A 14383-nucleotide genomic window follows, 5' to 3' on the forward strand; every position below is an offset into this window, starting at 1 on the left:
TATTGAATATCAACTAGGGGACAAGAAAGGGGCTAAATGATGAGGATATAATTTATATAAACTGGTGAACAGAACATATGCGAAACTTGCCTTTGTGAAGTTTGCTGTCTATCAGAGGAAGACAAACTTAAACATGTGAGTAAACAAGTGAATATATAACCACAAATTGTAAGCAGTCCTGTGAAGGAAACAAATAGGATGCTATGTGAGAGAACAGGAGAAAGATTCTTATTTATACGTCAGGTTGGTGATGATGCGGGAGTAGGGTTAGGAAAGCCTTCTCTGAGGAGGTGACAGTCAAGTTAAGAACTAACAGATAAGGAAGAATTAGATAGAGTTGTAAGAAAAATTGCCATAGAGAGGAAACATCAGTTGCATAGACCGTGAGGTCGGAATGAGCCTAATCCAATCCAGGAACTGGAAAAAAAGACTGCAGAGCCATGTGCCAGGGGCACCAGTGACACAATATGGAGCCAGAAGTGTAGGCAAGGACCAGATGATACAGGGTGTTATGATGCCATTGTCATCATTTATTAAAGAGTTCCCTTTGTATCAACCCCTGTGGAAGAGGGGAAGGAAGTGAGAAATGCTGGGAACAGGGCCTAAGCCTGTCACAAACAGGCCTTAAAGAAACTGGCCATAAACAGGATTTCTGCAGCAATGTGACATGCTGGTGACGGCTATCATGCACACTTCTAGAAGTTGTTAGCTTTACTGGAGCAGGGCAAGGGAAACCTGGCCCACCCAGAGTGGAAAACTGCTCAAACCACAAACAATAGCAGGAGCAGCCTGTGCCTTAACAACATGCTTTTGCTCCAGATAATCAGCCAGAGCCTATTTCTCTGCTCGTCACTAAGAATGCTTTGTTTCCCGTAAGGAATTCTTTTAGTTAATCTATAATCTATAGAAACAATGCTTATCAGTGGCTTGCTGTCAGTAAATACATGGGTCAAACTCTGTTCGTGGCTCTCAGCTCTGAAGGCTGTTAACCCCCTGATCCCACTTTGCACTCTATTTCTGTATCTTTGTCTTAACCCCTCTAGCACTGCTGGGTTGGGTCTCCACGACCGAGCTGGTCATGGCAGAGAAAGATGGGGCAGAGCAAGACATGAGCTGAGTGGCAGACCCAGATGACAGCCACAGCCAATCCCATGTGAAGCTCCGCAGCTAGAATGGCTATCCAGAGTTGCCCAGAGTTGGCCAAGCATTTATACCCCCGCGATGAGTGGTCCCTGGATGCAGGGCACCCCGGGAAGGATGAAGTGGCTCCCTGTGTCTGAGGTCAGCCTGCAGGGGCTGACCGTTGAAGACATCTACCAACAGCATTCCCAGCAGCCAGACTGCTCACTGTGTTCACCATAGCCATGGTCTGGGATGGTTGGGATTTATAAAAATGCAGTGGAAAGCCTTCATATGATGGGAATGAAGTAAGCAAACCAATATGGCTGCTGTATGGAGCCTGGATCAGAGGCTACAGCTTGGAAACAGAGAAACCAGTCAAGAGGCTGCTGTTCAGGTGAGGGATGCTGGATGCTGTGGCTAGGAAGGAAGGAGCAGTGGTGGAGAGAAGTGGAGAGATTCAAGATATACAGAAGAAGCAAAGAAAGGAATTAGTGAGGGCTTATTTCCAGCAATATGAAATCCATAACATGTTATGAGAGAAAAATGTGAAAATCAAAGGCTATGCTAAAGAACTTAATATTCTTAAAATAAAATTTTATTTATCTAAGTAGGATATTGCAAAGAGAGTCTGATTACTTTGGGATATAGCTTTGAACTTGCTCTCTTTCAACCAGTTAGGTTTAATGTGGCCTTAACCTTCCATTTGACATAAACATAAAGGGCCAGCAGTGGATTGGCCCCCAAACAATTGACCAAAACATCATTTGTGGAAAAGCCAGCATTTCTTTTGGAACAAAACTGCCAAAGATTTGCCCACAGTTTACAAAAGTGAGAACAAAGTTACATGCAGTTATAAAGGCATTTTGATTGACCACCACCTTGAAACATAGCACTCTGGAGCAACATATGATCCAAGTATCCCATTTTATAGACAGGAAGACTGAGACTCACGGCAGATGACTGACTTATGACCACATAGAAGATTTGTGACCAAGTATAAACTAGAATTCAGCTTTCTTCTCCAGAGCATCTCCCACTATGGTTCACATCCCTTCAAATGGTTAGATGTGGAGGAAAAGCTGCAGAATTGAAGCTCCTAGCCAGTTATTGCTAAAACTAGGATTCTATCTCATAAGACAGGACAAGGAAAGTTTGCTCATTATGTTTTTTGTTTTTTTAAAGACCGAGTCTTGCTCTGTCACCCACACTGGAGTGCAGTGGCACAATCTCAGCTCACTGCAACCTCACCTCCCAGGTTTAAGCAATTCTTGTGCCTCTGTTTCCCTAGTAGCTGGGATTACAGGCATGTGCCACCATGCCTGGCTAATTTTTGTATTTTTAGTAGAGACAGGGTTTTGACATGTTGGCCAGGCTGGTCTCGAACTCCTGGGCTCAAGTAATCCACCCGCCTCGACCTCCCAAAGTGCTGGAATTACAGGCATGAACCACCACACCCAGCCTGCTCACTGCTACTCTTCACCAAAGAAACTGATGATCAAATCAGCATAAATGGTCCATAAAAGGTCTAATGTAGTATTCTCTAATCTGTCTTATCTTTTGAATAGAGACTTTATTCACATTTTCAAATATTCTTGAAAGCTCCCTAAAACTTTAAATGTGCCATGAGGAAGGTGCTCACGTGCATGGATTTCCAACTTTCATATCATCAATTTTCAATGTCTTTATTCTTTTTCATAAAGGTCAGTGAACAAAAATTGCATTCTGAGATGCAATCTCCTGGATTATAGACCTTCTAGAGAATCTGCCTAATGTTCCAGTCATCACACACAGCAAAGACAACTCCTGACCCATGAAAGAAAAAACATGCCACTGAGACCTTTTGTATGAATCTTTTTGTTAATAGAACCAGTGAGCTTCAACTGAATTCAATCTTAAATTTCCAGAGCACCACTGCTGGATGCTCACAGAAAAAAACAGGCGCTCCTCTAGGATATCTTAACATTTAAAATTGGTAACTTATTTTTCCAGAATAATGTGAGGAAGCATGAAACTTTTCTCTGCTTGCATTTATTCCTAGTCCCCTTCCCAAACATCTGCACACTGCACCTGATAATAATGTGTCAGTGGGCAATGCCAAACTTAGCAGGGAGACAGGAAAGAGACAGAGGGGAGAGGAGGAGACAAGAAGGGAATAAGGAAAGAGGTAGAAAAGATGAGGTGAAAAGTAGGGGTAGAAGGGGGAGAAGGGAGGGAAGAAAATTTAAGGGTTAGGGAGGGGAGGGGAAAAAATAGAAGGGACTGGAGGAAAAAGGAGGAACTGGAGGGACTGGAGGAACAGATCAGGGAAGAAAGCAGAAAGGAGGGAAGGCTTATGAATTAGCTCTCATTAAGCTTTTCTCCTTTCATTCTTTTCTTCTAGTAGCTAAGAGGAATTTGAAGACATTTCCATAAAAATTTATTTTTGTAGGTACAACAGATAGGATTTTGACAGCAAAGTTCTGATAATTACCCAAGTGTATATTAACAGTCTGTATTCAGGACTTTCAGAGCTTTTAAGATACAACCAATATTTTACAAAACGTAGTTTTCTTCTCTTAAAATGAATTTGATAATAACCACGCTTAATGAGCAACTAAAGACTGGAAACACAGAGTATGAGACTACATAAAACAATTTCTATAAAGTGATTAAGATGGTAGCTGGCCTGTAGAAGCTCAGCAAGCAATAAATTATTATTATTTGTGTAATGTTGCAACCCAACCAAACTTACAATAAAATTAGTTGTGTACATATACATAAGTGTATATGCATGTGGTAATTAGCCATAAGTTCATAAATGTTAGTGCACGTGGTAATTAGCCATAAGTTCTCATAAATTCTTGTAATTAATATTACCTTTATAGAACCAGACCTAGTTTTTCTATTTTTCTGTTTTAGAGCTCTGCATCTTTATAATGTACCATTGTTTATGTTTTCCCTAAATGCAGTTTAATTCTCTTTGCACATTCATGATAATCCCATTGTTAAATGCCATAGAGACCAGATAAGTTCCCCCAAGCAGATGCCCCAGCTTTCCCACCATGCCGTAGGCAAACACTCCCTGGGCTCATCTGGAAGTGGGCTGGCCTGGGCACCTGAGGGTAGAAAAGCTCAAGGGTCCTGACTGTGGAGTATGAACTGTGCAGCATCCCCCAGAGAAAGGACACAGGGTCAGGCTGGGCACAGGGAGACTCAGAGCGAGGTGGTTGATGTGTTTGGGAGAGAAGACAGAGTGACAGTCAACCCTGGACACAGGGGTGTGGAGCAGAGCTGACTGGTAGGTTGGGTGAGCGGGATCTAGTTGGGCCAGGATTGGATTCAGGCAGGGCCAGGGACACCAGGGAACTTTTTAATGATTTGGGGGAAGCCTCTAAGCAGAGAGATTTTGAAACCTAGCCATAATGAGTGCAAAATGGCAGAGATAAGGTCAAAAGAACACAGGGGTTCTTCTCTATACAGGCAGAGAAAAGAAGCAAAATTATTCTCCCCTTCTGTCCTGCTTCATACACTTGTTCTCTTATTATTATTCCAACTGTACTACCCAGGCATGTCCTCCAGTTCTCCCATCTCTCTAGGCTTCAGGATGCAGACTATCGATCGAAGTTGGTAAGGTGAGACGGGGTCTGGGGAGTGGGACGTGGAGAGAGGAGACTAGGAACAGAATTTCTTCCAAGCTTCCTTAAACCAAATTAACCACAGAGGGATCACAGAGAGAGAGTAAAAGTACTTAAACTCTGTGACTCCATCACCTAGTTTTGAGGGTTCAGTGCCTACTCCCCAGCTTCTATCTTCAAAAATGGGGATTGTAATCATTTTGGGGATTATATATCCTTCTAAGGTTGAGGAGGAAAAAGCTCTGTAACCATTTCCCAAGCAAATGCAACTGCATCCAAAATTCTGATTACAATTGCAGGGAGTTCACAGACCCCCCTGGATCAAGTCCAGGGACCACAAGTTAAAAATAATTAATACCTACATGTGTTTACCGTGAATCACGTCCTAATGCTAAGTAAATACGTGCAGCAGCATAAGGGACTGAACATCATCTCCCCAGCGTTTTCGGGGCCCAAACTCCCAACATTTCTGCAGTTTCCATGGGATCAAGTGAGAGAGCTAAACAATGAAAACAAAACTTGCTTCGTGGTCATTTCCCTCAGCGTTTGAAATGAAATAAAATTAATGACAAGGACAAAGCATTTTTTAATGGATACAAAGTTTCTGTTTGGAGTGATGAAAAGTTTTGGAAGTAGATAGTGGTGATGGTTGAATATCACTGCGACTTTGATTAATGCCACTGAATTATATGCTTAAACTGTTTAAAATGGCAAATCTTATGTTATATAGTGTACCACAATTAAAACAAGGTTTAAAAATCATACTTAAAAAAAGGAGGAAAGTGTGAGTATACCAACAAAAAAGAATCTAATACTATGCCTGACATGTAATAGACACTCAATGAAAGTTACACTCTCTCTCCCTCAACCCCAAATATGGGAATTCCCGCAGGGCTACCACACTTCCTGGTCTTTGGTGGCTCCTGTGGAAGGTCCCTTCCCTTGCTCTCTCACCCTTTCTTTTGATTTTTTTTTTTTTTTTAGCTTTATTGAGGTATAACTGATGTACCAAAAATTGCACACATTTCGTGTGTACCTCTTGATGAGTTTGGAAATGAAACCATCACCACAACCAAGGCACTAAACATATCCATAACTTTCAAAAATGTCTTCATGTTCTTTTGTGGGGTTTGGGGGGTTTGTTGTTATTGTTTGTTTGGTAAGAACACAACGTGAGATTATCTCTTACATTTAAAAGTATACAATACCATATTGTTAAACCTAGGTACTACGTTGTACAGCAGGTATCTAGTACTTTCTCATCTTGCATAATAGAAACTTCATACCCATTGAAAAATAATTTCCCATTTCCCCCTCCCCCCAGCCCCTAGCACTCACCGTTCTAATCTCTGCCTTTATGGGTTTGACCATTTTAGATACTTCATATAACTGGATTCATATAGTATTTGTCCTTCTGAGACTGGCTTATTTCACTTAGCATAATCCCCTCTAGGTTCATATGTGTTATCAAAAATGGCAGGATTTCCTTGTATTTTTTAAGGCTGAATAATATTGCATTGTAAGTTCATATCACACTTTCTGTATCCATTCATCTGTCGATGGGCATTTGGGTTGTTTCCATATTTTGGCTATTATGAATAATGCTGCAATGAACATAGGGTAGGGAACACATTCAAACCATAGCCCCTTCCAACTCTCTTCCTGTTCCCCAACCTATAGGATCCATAGCTCCTCTCCAACAGGAAAATCATGCACTGATATCCACCTGCATTACACGTAACCTAGTACGTTAATGGAAAAACTTATGCCTCGGGTCCTCTAGAATCTTAGACTTTCATATTCAAAATTCAGGCTTTTGCAATCAAATCTTCTTCTGCCAAACAGTAAAGAGACTCAAGAGCCCATTTTGAACCTGAGACTTGAGAACTGGTTTCTTATTTGTTTTCTCCACTATAATATTCCTTCCAGAGGAAATTGATACCTCTAGTCTAGTTTGAATGGTGACAGCATACCAGAGATTAAAAGGAACCAACAGGAATTTTTTCAAATGGTTAATATATTAAAATGTTGTACCCTATTCCCCAACTGTGAGTGTTTACCGAAGGATTTTGTCTTTGTGTGGCTGTGCATACATGCAGTTTGGCAGGAATGCAGACCATATGCACTGCTCTGGCCCCCATCAGCCTGCTTTTTTTGTTGTTTTTTTTTTTTTCTATTTGTCAGCAATATCTGGTTATATGTTCATCAGAAATATTTTGTTTTCATGATCATTATAGTGGCTTGGATTCAGAGCCACTAGATCCATAGAATATGCAGATAAAAAGTAGAGTCAGCCTATTCAATATATTTCAGTAGTAGCCAAGAAAATTCAGGCACCAAGCAGGAAAAACAAAAATGGAAAAGATTTATGTGCTTAAGAATTAATAATTGGGTATCATTCTTTGAACCAAAAAAGAATACAAAAAAGTACTTTATCAGTAGCAAAGCTCATTAGTTCTTTTAATGCCAATTGTAATGTCCCAAATCCCTCCTGTCTTTCCAAAACTGTTTTATTATATTTGATAATTTTTTCATTGAAATGAACTGAAACAATTCTGAAAGAAACTTCTAAACAGCTGGAAGCCTTGGAGCAGATGAGAGTTTGAGTAAGCTCAGTGAGAATTTTGTCAAGCTACCCTGGCTTGTAATTCCTTTCCTAACTTACATACAACTTTGATTGAATATTGCTATTTTCTATCAACCACAGTTAGGTTAGATCTTTACAGAAGCCATTTCAACCTGAAACTTTAAAAAAGTTCAGATGTTAGTGTTTCAATGTTCAACAATTTTTATAGACTCCTACTGTCTCTGGTTTATATATGAGTCAAAGAAAGAGAAAGTCCAACGAAACCCAGTGATTCATAGAAACCTAAGATTAACTTGTTGTCCAGTTCATTTCCAGGGTCACATTGCAGGGGATGATAAACCGTCTTACTTTAAAAATCTGCATAGAGGTAGATTCTATAGTCTTTTTAAATTGCTTGCTCTAAGAATCTATGTTCTTTGTGCTTTTTTTGTTTTTTAAAAAAATCTTTTAAGATTATAAAATTAATATTTATTTTTAAATGAACATAATATAGAAAGTATTAAAGAGGAACTCTCCCTCTCCATCCCCATGATACTGTGATTAGCCTGATGCTAATCACCAAATACAAGCAGAGTTTGAGCACTGGAGTCCTCGGGTGACTCAGATGTCTCTAGGACACATCTATTCAATCCCAAGGGCTGCCCTCCAGCACTCTATATGTGTGGAGGTTAGGAGGGAGCTGTCCTGAAGGAGTGCCCATGAGAAGTGTGACCCAGTTCTGCCAGCTACCTATATGGTGTATGGTACTGGCCCATTCCATTACTATCCGAGTCCTGTGAGGGTATTGGGAAATGTTGTGATTAAATATCGTAAAAGCAATTTCACTACACTGTTGTACACACTGCGGCCAAGGCAACTACCTTAAGACCCCTCTCTCAGATTATGACAAAACTAAGGAGGGATTCTTTCCTGGGGCCAGAGGTGCTCAAGCGCCTCTGTGGTGAGGCCGATAGCACAGAAGTCCGGCCTCAGTGCCTACTGGGAACAGATGTGCTGGTGAGCACATTTTAGAACTCCCCAGCTTCAGGACTGGGGGATTTATTTGGAGCATGTTTTGTAAAGAGCTGTGGTTCTATATAACACAGGAAAGAGGTTGAACCAGGGAAATAAGTGTTTTTACTAATAGTGTAAACCCCTTAGTATCTGTAGGCAGGTGAGGGCTATGAAAATTCATATTAAATAACCATAACTTTTTATGATTCAATAATTTTATTTCCTAGGGTGTTTTGTACATTGCATTTTTCATTATTTAATGAACAGTGTCTTATATCATTTAATATTCTTCAAAACATCCTTTTGTTTTGTGCTCCTAGATATTCCATCTTGATTTGGAAGGTCTCCCCCATTCCTAGATTGTACACACAGTCTGTTAGATTTTTATTATTTTATTTTTATAATCAAACTTCTTTACTGATTTTGAATATATGTGTATATATACGTGTGTATATATATATATATGTATAAATTTTCAAAGAGAGGCCTAATTTTAATTTCCTCCAGACAGACTGTCAATTGGGCTAGCATCATTTATTAAATAACCCAACCTTTGCTCAGTGAGTTAAAATACTTCTTTGTCATATATTAATGGCTACATAGTACATTATATATACCATAATTTATTTAAGAAAGGCAGTATATGTGCTAGTTAAGATGTAAGATGCAGATTCTAGAGTCAACTGCATGGGCTTGTCATTTATTAGCTATGTGATCTGGAGTAGGTTTCTTATTTTAGCGCAGCAATTTTTTCTTTTTATTTTTCTTTTATTGTATAAGACAAAAGGTTTGACTAAGAAATGCATTTTAAAATAAATACATTTTTTATTTCAATAGTTTTGGGGGTGCAGGTGGTTTTTGGTTACATGGATAAGTACTTTAGTGGTGGTTTCTGAGATTTTAGTGCACCTGTAACCTGAGCAGTGTGCACTGCACTCAATATGTAACATTTTATCCCTCAACCCCCTCCCAACCTTCCCCCAAGTCCCCAAAGTCCAGTATATCACTCTTATGCCTTTGCACCCTCACAGTTTAGCTCCCACTCCTAAGTGAGAACTTAACGATATTTGGTTTTCCATTCCTGAGTTATTTCACTTAGAATAATGGCCTCTAGCCCCATCCAAGTTGCTGCAAAAGACATTATTTTATTCCTTTTTATGGCTGAGTAGTGTTCTATGGTGCATATATACCACATTTTCTTTAACCACTCATAGGTCAAAGGGCACTTAGGTTGGTTCCATATCTTTGCAATTGTGAACTGTGTTGCTATAAACATGCATGTGCTTGTGTATTTTTCATATGATTCTTTTCCTTTGGGTAGACACCCAGTAGTGAGATTGAGGTTGCTGGATCGAATAGTAGATCTACTTTTAGTTCTTTAAGGACTCTCCATACTGTTTTCTGTAGTGGTTGTACTAACTTACATTCCTAGCAACAGTGTAAGAGTGCACCCTTTTTACCACATCCATGATAATATCTATTGTTTTTTTACTTTTTATGGCCACTCTTGCAGGAGTACGGTGGTATTTCATTGTGGTTTTAATTTGCATTTCCCTGATGATTAGTGATATTGAGCATTTTTTCAGGTTTGTTGGCTGTTTGTATATCTTCTTTCAAGAATTGTCTATTCATGTCCTTTGCCCACTTTTCGATGAGATTTTTTAATGCTGATTTGTTTGAGTTTCTCATAGAGTATGAATACCCGTCCTTTGTCAGATGCATAGTTTGCAGATATTTTCTCCACTCTGTCGGTTGTCTGCTAATTCTGCTGATTATTTCTTTTGCTGTGCAGAGCTTTTTAGTTCAATTAGGTCCTATTTTGTTGTTGTTGTTTTTGTTGCACTTGCTTTTGGGATCTTAGTCATTAATTCTTTAATGTCAAGAGAGCTTTTCTGATGTTATCTTCTAGAATTGTTATGGTTTCAGGTCTTAGATTTAACTAAGGCTTTCATCCTTCTCGAGTTGATTTTTGCATGAGGTGAAAGATTGGGATCCAGTTTCATTTTTCTACATGTGGCTTGCCAGTTTTCCCAGCACCATTTATTGAATAGCATGTCTTTTCCCCACTTTATGTTTTTGTATGCTTTGTTGACGATCACAGTTGGCTGCAAGTATTTGACTTCATTTCTAGATCATCTATTTGGTTCTTTGGTCTATGTGCCTATTTTTATGCCAGTATCAAAGCTCAGCTATTTGTTTGCTTTGTGACCATGGGCAAGTTACTTATCCCTCTGTGCCTCAGTAGCCTCATCTGTAAAATGGGGATAAAATCTCTTATGTTATGTTCATTAGTTGATGTGTTCTGCTGTGGTAACAATTCAATTCCCTATGCTCAATGCTTAATACATCAAAGGTTTATTTCTTGCTCTAGTCATTGTCCAGTGTGGGCCAGGTGGCTCTCTTTGGTGGCTTTTCTCCATGTGATGATTTTGGGATCTGAGTTGCTTCAAACATGTGGTTCCTAAATGGCCATGGAATGAAAATAACATAAGAGATTTTATCCCCATTTTACAGATGGAAGAGAAGACAGAGCTGAAGTGTCACTCTGAGTGATCTTTGGACTTAGGTCTATAAAAGGCATATGTTACTTTTGCCCATGTTTATTGACTAGAGTCACATAATTTCCAACTGAACTGCTAGGGAACCTGGGAAAGACAGTCTTCTTTTATTCCCAGGGAGAGAAAGGGTTTTGATTAACACAAAGTGCAGTCTCTGCCATATTGACTATTTGCCTTCCAGAAAAGTTATACTGATTTACGTTCTCACCTTTAGTAAACGAGACTACTTACTTCCACTCATTATTGTCTATAGCAGTTGTTATTTTTCTTACTTTACTTTTTATGAGTTTTATAAGCTGAGAAAAATGTCAACTAGAAGTTATCTAGAAGATAACATCAGAAAAGCTCTCTTGACATTAATTAATGACTAAGACCCCAAAAGCAAGTGCAACAAAAACAACAACAAAATAGGACCTAATTAAACTAAAAAGCTCTGCACAGCAAAAGAAGTAATCAGCAGAATTAGCAGACAACCGACAGAGTGGAGAAAATATCTGCAAACTATGCATCTGACAAAGGACTGGTATTTTTATTTATTTGATTTTACTAATTTTAAAATTAAAATTAGCCACTTACACTTATTTATCTTGTTTTATAAATTTCTTGTTGATTGATCATAATAACAGCTGAGTTAATGAAGCAGCTTGATAGAGTTGGGGGAAAGAACTAGATTTTGAGTTAGAATATTTAGCTTTGAGTACCAGGTCTATCACTTATTGCCCACATTATTTGGTCCTCCTTAATTTCAGTTATTTAAATGTGAAAGAGGGAAAATAAAATATACTTCACAGGACAATATAGGAGTTAGTAAAATATATGTAAAGGATACATATTTTAAATATATATCATTTATCTATATTCTTATAAAACTTCATACATTCCTTTATTGAGTCATATATTCTGTTTTCAATGATTTCTTCTATCCTTTTTTTCCGCTCGACCATAAACTTTTTGAAGGGATGCATTTCTGTTTGTGTTCCTAGAGCCTACCACAATTTCTAACATACGGTAAACTTTAGATGATTGTTTCTTGAATGAATGAATGATTGAATGAATAAACAAATTGACGATATTGGATCCATTTTAGACTTTACAGGCTTAAAAAAAACCCTGCAATATATTTGTTTATTGAATCTTCACAACAGTCCTTGGCACAAGCTTGGTAGATACCATGAGCTTCTGAAACAAAATGCTAAAGAGTCTCAAATATTTTATACCCTCTCTTCTTTGCTGGGTATATCATTGCTGTTTACCAAATAAAAGCGGGCCCCTGCAATGGCTGATGGGACAGGAAGGACATCAAGAAGGGGGAGAAGAACACGATTGTCACCTCCTGCAACAGGAACTTCATGGGCCACAATGATACCAACCCTGAGACCCATGCCTTCGTCATGTTCCCAGAGATTGTCACAGCCCTGGCCATTGCGGGAACCACAAGTTCAACCCAGAGACTGACTACCTGATGGGCAAGGATGGCAAGAAGTTCAAGCTGGATGAGCTTCCCCAAGTGGAGTTTGACCCAGGGCAGGACATCTACCAGCACCTCCACCCCTGCCAAAGGACAGGAGTGGGCAGTACATTGACGTGAGCCCCACCAGCCAGCGCCTGCAGCTACTGGAGCCTTTTGACAAATGGGATGGCAAGGACCTGGAGGACCTCCGGATCCTCATCAAGGTCAAAGAGAAGTGTACCACTGACCACATCTTGGCTGCTGGCCCCTGGCTCAAGTCCATGGGCACTTGGACAACATCTCCAACAACTTGCTCATTGGTGCCATCAACATTGAAAATGGCAAGGCCAACTCCATGCGCAATGCCCTCACCCAGGAGTTTGGCCCCATCCTTGAGACTGCCCGCTACTACAAGATACATGGCATCAGGTTGGTGGTGATCAGGGACAAGAACTATGGTGAGGGCTCGAGCCAGGAGCATGCAGCACTAGAGCCTTGCCACCTCGGGTGCCGGGCCATCATCACCAAGAGCTTCGCCAGGATCCATGAGAACAACCTGAAGAAGCAGGGCCTGCTGCCCTGACCTTTGCTGACCCAGCTGACTACAACAAGATTCACCCTGTTGAAAAGCTGACCATTCAGGGCCTGAAGAACTTCTCCCCTGGCAAGCCCCTGAACTGCATCATCAAGCACCCCAATGGGACCCAGGAGATCATCCTCCTGAACCTCCTGAACCTTCAACGAGATGCAGATCAAGTGGTTCTGCACCGGCAGTGCCCTCAACAGAATGAAGGAGCTGCAGCAGTGAGGGCAGAACCTGCCGCCCACCCCCTACCCCCCATCCCCCACCCAGTGCTGGAGTCATGTTCAAGTTCAGCTCCACTTGAGCCATCAGAGGATCTGATACAGCCAGCCATGGCTTCTTATTCCAAGATGGTGTGACCAGACATGCTTCCTGCTCCCCAATCAGCCCACGGAGTGACTGTAGTTGGGGGGGTTTCTTAAAATAACGTTTTAGCCCCTGTCTTCCTAATTTTAGTTTGTTTCAGATCTTAGGCAGTTCCATGCAACCATATTTATTTTTTATGACAATACTCCCATCTAAAGTTTTTCTCCTGCCTGATTATTTCATTGGTGGGTGAAGGATTCTAGAGAACCTTTGTTCTTGCAAGGAAAACAAGAATCCAAAATCAGTGACAAAAAAAAAAAAAAGAGGGCCCAACCTTTAAACTATGAAGTCAGTACCACATCCTTGTTCTCAGCTCCTAATTAATGCTCTCCACCTATGTAACTTCACCAGAGTTTACTCTCAGAATGCCTGCTGTGCCCTTAGCCCCCTTCTAAGAGTTCCTGTGCATAGATTCTTTTTTTTTTTTTTTTTTTTTTTTTTTTTTTAGGTGGTTTTCAATTTACTATTTAATTGGGTATTTCTTGCTCTCATTTTTTTTTTTTTAAATTTATTTATTATTATTAAACTTCAAGTTGTAGGGTACATGTGCACAATGTGCAGGTTTGCTACATATGTATACTTGTGCCATGTTGGTGTGCTACACCCATCAACCCGTCATTTACATAAGGTATAACTCCCAATGCAATCCCTCCCCCCTCCCCCCTCCCCATGATAGGCCCCGGTGTGTGATGTTCCCCTTCCCGAGTCCAAGTGATCTCATTGTTCAGTTCCCACCTATGAGTGAGAACATGCGGTGTTTGGTTTTCTGTTCTTGTGATAGTTTGCTAAGAATGCACCAGTTAGAATGGCGATCATTCAAAAGTCAGGAAACAACAGGTGCTGGAGAGGATGTGGAGAAATAGGAACACTTTTACACTGTTGGTGGGATTGTAAACTAGTTCAACCATTATGGAAAATAGTATGGCGATTCCTCAAGGATCTAGAACTAGATGTACCATATGACCCAGCCATCCCATTACTGGGTATATACCCAAAGGATTATAAATTATGCTGCTATAAAGACACATGCACACGTATGTTTATTGCGGCACTATTCACAATAGCAAAGACTTGGAATCAACCCAAATGTCCATCAGTGACAGATTGGAT

The 14383-nt window shown here is 40.1% G+C and overlaps 1 pseudogene; it reads left to right on the forward strand.

The window, feature by feature from the left end:
- The first annotated feature begins 1441 nt into the window (after window positions 1-1441).
- Window positions 1442-13132, forward strand: LOC103225163 (aconitate hydratase, mitochondrial pseudogene; annotated as a pseudogene).
- Window positions 13133-14383: the final 1251 nt, after the last annotated feature.

This window comes from Chlorocebus sabaeus, chromosome 4, assembly GCF_047675955.1.
Source record: "Chlorocebus sabaeus isolate Y175 chromosome 4, mChlSab1.0.hap1, whole genome shotgun sequence".
Taxonomy (NCBI): Eukaryota; Metazoa; Chordata; class Mammalia; order Primates; family Cercopithecidae; genus Chlorocebus; species Chlorocebus sabaeus.